General features: G+C 42.5%; 17 non-coding genes across 17 annotated transcripts; all 17 read left to right on the forward strand.

Annotated features, from left to right (window-relative positions):
* The first annotated feature begins 160 nt into the window (after positions 1 to 160).
* LOC145871492 (5S ribosomal RNA) lies at positions 161 to 279 on the forward strand. Its single transcript, XR_014387123.1, has one exon. It is a non-coding gene; the product is annotated as a 5S ribosomal RNA (ribosomal RNA).
* Positions 280 to 418: 139 nt separating this feature from the next.
* On the forward strand, positions 419 to 537 carry LOC145871493 (5S ribosomal RNA). The gene has a single exon (XR_014387124.1). It is a non-coding gene; the product is annotated as a 5S ribosomal RNA (ribosomal RNA).
* A 409-nt stretch (positions 538 to 946) lies between these two features.
* Positions 947 to 1,065, forward strand: LOC145871494 (5S ribosomal RNA). The gene has a single exon (XR_014387125.1). It is a non-coding gene; the product is annotated as a 5S ribosomal RNA (ribosomal RNA).
* Positions 1,066 to 1,204: 139 nt separating this feature from the next.
* On the forward strand, positions 1,205 to 1,323 carry LOC145869382 (5S ribosomal RNA). The gene has a single exon (XR_014385378.1). It is a non-coding gene; the product is annotated as a 5S ribosomal RNA (ribosomal RNA).
* Positions 1,324 to 1,732: 409 nt separating this feature from the next.
* On the forward strand, positions 1,733 to 1,851 carry LOC145871496 (5S ribosomal RNA). The gene has a single exon (XR_014387127.1). It is a non-coding gene; the product is annotated as a 5S ribosomal RNA (ribosomal RNA).
* Positions 1,852 to 2,260: 409 nt separating this feature from the next.
* LOC145871497 (5S ribosomal RNA) lies at positions 2,261 to 2,379 on the forward strand. Its single transcript, XR_014387128.1, has one exon. It is a non-coding gene; the product is annotated as a 5S ribosomal RNA (ribosomal RNA).
* Positions 2,380 to 2,788: 409 nt separating this feature from the next.
* On the forward strand, positions 2,789 to 2,907 carry LOC145871498 (5S ribosomal RNA). The gene has a single exon (XR_014387129.1). It is a non-coding gene; the product is annotated as a 5S ribosomal RNA (ribosomal RNA).
* A 139-nt stretch (positions 2,908 to 3,046) lies between these two features.
* On the forward strand, positions 3,047 to 3,165 carry LOC145872409 (5S ribosomal RNA). Its single transcript, XR_014388041.1, has one exon. It is a non-coding gene; the product is annotated as a 5S ribosomal RNA (ribosomal RNA).
* A 409-nt stretch (positions 3,166 to 3,574) lies between these two features.
* On the forward strand, positions 3,575 to 3,693 carry LOC145871499 (5S ribosomal RNA). Its single transcript, XR_014387130.1, has one exon. It is a non-coding gene; the product is annotated as a 5S ribosomal RNA (ribosomal RNA).
* A 139-nt stretch (positions 3,694 to 3,832) lies between these two features.
* LOC145871500 (5S ribosomal RNA) lies at positions 3,833 to 3,951 on the forward strand. The gene has a single exon (XR_014387131.1). It is a non-coding gene; the product is annotated as a 5S ribosomal RNA (ribosomal RNA).
* A 409-nt stretch (positions 3,952 to 4,360) lies between these two features.
* LOC145871502 (5S ribosomal RNA) lies at positions 4,361 to 4,479 on the forward strand. Its single transcript, XR_014387133.1, has one exon. It is a non-coding gene; the product is annotated as a 5S ribosomal RNA (ribosomal RNA).
* A 409-nt stretch (positions 4,480 to 4,888) lies between these two features.
* LOC145871503 (5S ribosomal RNA) lies at positions 4,889 to 5,007 on the forward strand. Its single transcript, XR_014387134.1, has one exon. It is a non-coding gene; the product is annotated as a 5S ribosomal RNA (ribosomal RNA).
* A 139-nt stretch (positions 5,008 to 5,146) lies between these two features.
* On the forward strand, positions 5,147 to 5,265 carry LOC145871504 (5S ribosomal RNA). The gene has a single exon (XR_014387135.1). It is a non-coding gene; the product is annotated as a 5S ribosomal RNA (ribosomal RNA).
* A 409-nt stretch (positions 5,266 to 5,674) lies between these two features.
* On the forward strand, positions 5,675 to 5,793 carry LOC145871505 (5S ribosomal RNA). The gene has a single exon (XR_014387136.1). It is a non-coding gene; the product is annotated as a 5S ribosomal RNA (ribosomal RNA).
* Positions 5,794 to 5,932: 139 nt separating this feature from the next.
* Positions 5,933 to 6,051, forward strand: LOC145869383 (5S ribosomal RNA). The gene has a single exon (XR_014385379.1). It is a non-coding gene; the product is annotated as a 5S ribosomal RNA (ribosomal RNA).
* Positions 6,052 to 6,460: 409 nt separating this feature from the next.
* On the forward strand, positions 6,461 to 6,579 carry LOC145871506 (5S ribosomal RNA). Its single transcript, XR_014387137.1, has one exon. It is a non-coding gene; the product is annotated as a 5S ribosomal RNA (ribosomal RNA).
* Positions 6,580 to 6,988: 409 nt separating this feature from the next.
* Positions 6,989 to 7,107, forward strand: LOC145871507 (5S ribosomal RNA). Its single transcript, XR_014387138.1, has one exon. It is a non-coding gene; the product is annotated as a 5S ribosomal RNA (ribosomal RNA).
* The last annotated feature ends 138 nt before the right edge of the window (positions 7,108 to 7,245 follow it).

Raw genomic sequence — 7,245 nt, forward strand, 5'->3', positions numbered from 1 at the left:
TCCAACTACCTGTGGTAAAAAGTGATGGGAACAGTGTTTGTAATTTCTTCTACTTTTTCAGTGACACAAAGTTCAAGCTGCTTATCTAATTGGTGAAAATGCAATGTCTGTTTATCACACTCACTTTGACTATATATGTTGTAGCAAGAGATTGTTTCTCGCTTACGGCCATACCAGCCTGGGTACGCCCGATCTCGTCTGATCTCGGAAGCTAAGCAGGGTCGGGCCTGGTTAGTACTTGGATGGGAGACCGCCTGGGAATACCAGGTGCTGTAAGCATTTTGTCCACGAGGGTGTGCTCTTGCACTATTTCATCAGCAACACTGCCTTGTATTAAGCATTTAATGATGAATTGACTAAATGTCTGTTTTATCAGACTCACTTTGACTATATATGTTGTAGCAAGAGATTGTTTCTCGCTTACGGCCATACCAGCCTGGGTACGCCCGATCTCGTCTGATCTCGGAAGCTAAGCAGGGTCGGGCCTGGTTAGTACTTGGATGGGAGACCGCCTGGGAATACCAGGTGCTGTAAGCATTTTGTCCACGAGGGTGTGCCCCTGCACTATTTCATCAGCAACACTGCCTTGTAGTAAGCATTTAATGATGAATTGACTAAATGCAGCTTCCTGCCTTTTTAATAGGATCAAATTTCCTTGTGTTTTCAATTAGCATCTGCCTTGTATTTATAAGACAAACAAGAATATTGTTGCTGAATGCAGCTTGTGTGTGCTTTGTGCTCCTTTGCCCTGTTCAAATGATGAAAGGAAATAAAGTTTGTATTTTATCCAACTACCTGTGCTAAAAAGTGATGGGAACAGTGTTTGTAATTTCTTCTACTTTTTCAGTGACACAAAGTTCAAGCTGCTTATCTAATTGGTGAAAATGCAATGTCTGTTTATCACACTCACTTTGACTATATATGTTGTAGCAAGAGATTGTTTCTCGCTTACGGCCATACCAGCCTGGGTACGCCCGATCTCGTCTGATCTCGGAAGCTAAGCAGGGTCGGGCCTGGTTAGTACTTGGATGGGAGACCGCCTGGGAATACCAGGTGCTGTAAGCATTTTGTCCACGAGGGTGTGCTCTTGCACTATTTCATCAGCAACACTGCCTTGTATTAAGCATTTAATGATGAATTGACTAAATGTCTGTTTTATCAGACTCACTTTGACTATATATGTTGTAGCAAGAGATTGTTTCTCGCTTACGGCCATACCAGCCTGGGTACGCCCGATCTCGTCTGATCTCGGAAGCTAAGCAGGGTCCGGCCTGGTTAGTACTTGGATGGGAGACCGCCTGGGAATACCAGGTGCTGTAAGCATTTTGTCCACGAGGGTGTGCCCCTGCACTATTTCATCAGCAACACTGCTTTGTTGTAAGCATTTAATGATGAATTGACTAAATGCAGCTTCCTGCCTTTTTAATAGGATCAAATTTCCTTGTGTTTTCAATTAGCATCTGCCTTGTATTTATAAGACAAACAAGAATATTGTTGCTGAATGCAGCTTGTGTGTGCTTTGTGCTCCTTTGCCCTGTTCAAATGATGAAAGGAAATAAAGTTTGTATTTTATCCAACTACCTGTGCTAAAAAGTGATGGGAACAGTGTTTGTAATTTCTTCTACTTTTTCAGTGACACAAAGTTCAAGCTGCTTATCTAATTGGTGAAAATGCAATGTCTGTTTATCACACTCACTTTGACTATATATGTTGTAGCAAGAGATTGTTTCTCGCTTACGGCCATACCAGCCTGGGTACGCCCGATCTCGTCTGATCTCGGAAGCTAAGCAGGGTCGGGCCTGGTTAGTACTTGGATGGGAGACCGCCTGGGAATACCAGGTGCTGTAAGCATTTTGTCCACGAGGGTGTGCCCCTGCACTATTTCATCAGCAACACTGCCTTGTAGTAAGCATTTAAGGATGAATTGACTAAATGCAGCTTCCTGCCTTTTTAATAGGATCAAATTTCCTTGTGTTTTCAATTAGCATCTGCCTTGTATTTATAAGACAAACAAGAATATTGTTGCTGAATGCAGCTTGTGTGTGCTTTGTGCTCCTTTGCCCTGTTCAAATGATGAAAGGAAATAAAGTTTGTATTTTATCCAACTACCTGTGCTAAAAAGTGATGGGAACAGTGTTTGTAATTTCTTCTACTTTTTCAGTGACACAAAGTTCAAGCTGCTTATCTAATTGGTGAAAATGCAATGTCTGTTTATCACACTCACTTTGACTATATATGTTGTAGCAAGAGATTGTTTCTCGCTTACGGCCATACCAGCCTGGGTACGCCCGATCTCGTCTGATCTCGGAAGCTAAGCAGGGTCGGGCCTGGTTAGTACTTGGATGGGAGACCGCCTGGGAATACCAGGTGCTGTAAGCATTTTGTCCACGAGGGTGTGCCCCTGCACTATTTCATCAGCAACACTGCCTTGTAGTAAGCATTTAATGATGAATTGACTAAATGCAGCTTCCTGCCTTTTTAATAGGATCAAATTTCCTTGTGTTTTCAATTAGCATCTGCCTTGTATTTATAAGACAAACAAGAATATTGTTGCTGAATGCAGCTTGTGTGTGCTTTGTGCTCCTTTGCCCTGTTCAAATGATGAAAGGAAATAAAGTTTGTATTTTATCCAACTACCTGTGGTAAAAAGTGATGGGAACAGTGTTTGTAATTTCTTCTACTTTTTCAGTGACACAAAGTTCAAGCTGCTTATCTAATTGGTGAAAATGCAATGTCTGTTTATCACACTCACTTTGACTATATATGTTGTAGCAAGAGATTGTTTCTCGCTTACGGCCATACCAGCCTGGGTACGCCCGATCTCGTCTGATCTCGGAAGCTAAGCAGGGTCGGGCCTGGTTAGTACTTGGATGGGAGACCGCCTGGGAATACCAGGTGCTGTAAGCATTTTGTCCACGAGGGTGTGCTCTTGCACTATTTCATCAGCAACACTGCCTTGTATTAAGCATTTAATGATGAATTGACTAAATGTCTGTTTTATCAGACTCACTTTGACTATATATGTTGTAGCAAGAGATTGTTTCTCGCTTACGGCCATACCAGCCTGGGTACGCCCGATCTCGTCTGATCTCGGAAGCTAAGCAGGGTCGGGCCAGGTTAGTACTTGGATGGGAGACCGCCTGGGAATACCAGGTGCTGTAAGCATTTTGTCCACGAGGGTGTGCCCCTGCACTATTTCATCAGCAACACTGCCTTGTAGTAAGCATTTAATGATGAATTGACTAAATGCAGCTTCCTGCCTTTTTAATAGGATCAAATTTCCTTGTGTTTTCAATTAGCATCTGCCTTGTATTTATAAGACAAACAAGAATATTGTTGCTGAATGCAGCTTGTGTGTGCTTTGTGCTCCTTTGCCCTGTTCAAATGATGAAAGGAAATAAAGTTTGTATTTTATCCAACTACCTGTGCTAAAAAGTGATGGGAACAGTGTTTGTAATTTCTTCTACTTTTTCAGTGACACAAAGTTCAAGCTGCTTATCTAATTGGTGAAAATGCAATGTCTGTTTATCACACTCACTTTGACTATATATGTTGTAGCAAGAGATTGTTTCTCGCTTACGGCCATACCAGCCTGGGTACGCCCGATCTCGTCTGATCTCGGAAGCTAAGCAGGGTCGGGCCTGGTTAGTACTTGGATGGGAGACCGCCTGGGAATACCAGGTGCTGTAAGCATTTTGTCCACGAGGGTGTGCTCTTGCACTATTTCATCAGCAACACTGCCTTGTATTAAGCATTTAATGATGAATTGACTAAATGTCTGTTTTATCAGACTCACTTTGACTATATATGTTGTAGCAAGAGATTGTTTCTCGCTTACGGCCATACCAGCCTGGGTACGCCCGATCTCGTCTGATCTCGGAAGCTAAGCAGGGTCGGGCCTGGTTAGTACTTGGATGGGAGACCGCCTGGGAATACCAGGTGCTGTAAGCATTTTGTCCACGAGGGTGTGCCCCTGCACTATTTCATCAGCAACACTGCTTTGTAGTAAGCATTTAATGATGAATTGACTAAATGCAGCTTCCTGCCTTTTTAATAGGATCAAATTTCCTTGTGTTTTCAATTAGCATCTGCCTTGTATTTATAAGACAAACAAGAATATTGTTGCTGAATGCAGCTTGTGTGTGCTTTGTGCTCCTTTGCCCTGTTCAAATGATGAAAGGAAATAAAGTTTGTATTTTATCCAACTACCTGTGCTAAAAAGTGATGGGAACAGTGTTTGTAATTTCTTCTACTTTTTCAGTGACACAAAGTTCAAGCTGCTTATCTAATTGGTGAAAATGCAATGTCTGTTTATCACACTCACTTTGACTATATATGTTGTAGCAAGAGATTGTTTCTCGCTTACGGCCATACCAGCCTGGGTACGCCCGATCTCGTCTGATCTCGGAAGCTAAGCAGGGTCGGGCCTGGTTAGTACTTGGATGGGAGACCGCCTGGGAATACCAGGTGCTGTAAGCATTTTGTCCACGAGGGTGTGCCCCTGCACTATTTCATCAGCAACACTGCTTTGTAGTAAGCATTTAATGATGAATTGACTAAATGCAGCTTCCTGCCTTTTTAATAGGATCAAATTTCCTTGTGTTTTCAATTAGCATCTGCCTTGTATTTATAAGACAAACAAGAATATTGTTGCTGAATGCAGCTTGTGTGTGCTTTGTGCTCCTTTGCCCTGTTCAAATGATGAAAGGAAATAAAGTTTGTATTTTATCCAACTACCTGTGGTAAAAAGTGATGGGAACAGTGTTTGTAATTTCTTCTACTTTTTCAGTGACACAAAGTTCAAGCTGCTTATCTAATTGGTGAAAATGCAATGTCTGTTTATCACACTCACTTTGACTATATATGTTGTAGCAAGAGATTGTTTCTCGCTTACGGCCATACCAGCCTGGGTACGCCCGATCTCGTCTGATCTCGGAAGCTAAGCAGGGTCGGGCCTGGTTAGTACTTGGATGGGAGACCGCCTGGGAATACCAGGTGCTGTAAGCATTTTGTCCACGAGGGTGTGCTCTTGCACTATTTCATCAGCAACACTGCCTTGTATTAAGCATTTAATGATGAATTGACTAAATGTCTGTTTTATCAGACTCACTTTGACTATATATGTTGTAGCAAGAGATTGTTTCTCGCTTACGGCCATACCAGCCTGGGTACGCCCGATCTCGTCTGATCTCGGAAGCTAAGCAGGGTCGGGCCTGGTTAGTACTTGGATGGGAGACCGCCTGGGAATACCAGGTGCTGTAAGCATTTTGTCCACGAGGGTGTGCCCCTGCACTATTTCATCAGCAACACTGCCTTGTAGTAAGCATTTAAGGATGAATTGACTAAATGCAGCTTCCTGCCTTTTTAATAGGATCAAATTTCCTTGTGTTTTCAATTAGCATCTGCCTTGTATTTATAAGACAAACAAGAATATTGTTGCTGAATGCAGCTTGTGTGTGCTTTGTGCTCCTTTGCCCTGTTCAAATGATGAAAGGAAATAAAGTTTGTATTTTATCCAACTACCTGTGCTAAAAAGTGATGGGAACAGTGTTTGTAATTTCTTCTACTTTTTCAGTGACACAAAGTTCAAGCTGCTTATCTAATTGGTGAAAATGCAATGTCTGTTTATCACACTCACTTTGACTATATATGTTGTAGCAAGAGATTGTTTCTCGCTTACGGCCATACCAGCCTGGGTACGCCCGATCTCGTCTGATCTCGGAAGCTAAGCAGGGTCGGGCCTGGTTAGTACTTGGATGGGAGACCGCCTGGGAATACCAGGTGCTGTAAGCATTTTGTCCACGAGGGTGTGCTCTTGCACTATTTCATCAGCAACACTGCCTTGTATTAAGCATTTAATGATGAATTGACTAAATGTCTGTTTTATCAGACTCACTTTGACTATATATGTTGTAGCAAGAGATTGTTTCTCGCTTACGGCCATACCAGCCTGGGTACGCCCGATCTCGTCTGATCTCGGAAGCTAAGCAGGGTCCGGCCTGGTTAGTACTTGGATGGGAGACCGCCTGGGAATACCAGGTGCTGTAAGCATTTTGTCCACGAGGGTGTGCCCCTGCACTATTTCATCAGCAACACTGCTTTGTTGTAAGCATTTAATGATGAATTGACTAAATGCAGCTTCCTGCCTTTTTAATAGGATCAAATTTCCTTGTGTTTTCAATTAGCATCTGCCTTGTATTTATAAGACAAACAAGAATATTGTTGCTGAATGCAGCTTGTGTGTGCTTTGTGCTCCTTTGCCCTGTTCAAATGATGAAAGGAAATAAAGTTTGTATTTTATCCAACTACCTGTGCTAAAAAGTGATGGGAACAGTGTTTGTAATTTCTTCTACTTTTTCAGTGACACAAAGTTCAAGCTGCTTATCTAATTGGTGAAAATGCAATGTCTGTTTATCACACTCACTTTGACTATATATGTTGTAGCAAGAGATTGTTTCTCGCTTACGGCCATACCAGCCTGGGTACGCCCGATCTCGTCTGATCTCGGAAGCTAAGCAGGGTCGGGCCTGGTTAGTACTTGGATGGGAGACCGCCTGGGAATACCAGGTGCTGTAAGCATTTTGTCCACGAGGGTGTGCCCCTGCACTATTTCATCAGCAACACTGCCTTGTAGTAAGCATTTAAGGATGAATTGACTAAATGCAGCTTCCTGCCTTTTTAATAGGATCAAATTTCCTTGTGTTTTCAATTAGCATCTGCCTTGTATTTATAAGACAAACAAGAATATTGTTGCTGAATGCAGCTTGTGTGTGCTTTGTGCTCCTTTGCCCTGTTCAAATGATGAAAGGAAATAAAGTTTGTATTTTATCCAACTACCTGTGCTAAAAAGTGATGGGAACAGTGTTTGTAATTTCTTCTACTTTTTCAGTGACACAAAGTTCAAGCTGCTTATCTAATTGGTGAAAATGCAATGTCTGTTTATCACACTCACTTTGACTATATATGTTGTAGCAAGAGATTGTTTCTCGCTTACGGCCATACCAGCCTGGGTACGCCCGATCTCGTCTGATCTCGGAAGCTAAGCAGGGTCGGGCCTGGTTAGTACTTGGATGGGAGACCGCCTGGGAATACCAGGTGCTGTAAGCATTTTGTCCACGAGGGTGTGCCCCTGCACTATTTCATCAGCAACACTGCCTTGTAGTAAGCATTTAATGATGAATTGACTAAATGCAGCTTCCTGCCTTTTTAATAGGATCAAATTTCCTTGTGTTTTCAATTAGCATC

Source organism: Salmo salar, unplaced genomic scaffold (genome assembly GCF_965601325.2).
Source record: "Salmo salar unplaced genomic scaffold, fSalSal1 ptg000293l, whole genome shotgun sequence".
Lineage (NCBI taxonomy): Eukaryota > Metazoa > Chordata > Actinopteri > Salmoniformes > Salmonidae > Salmo > Salmo salar.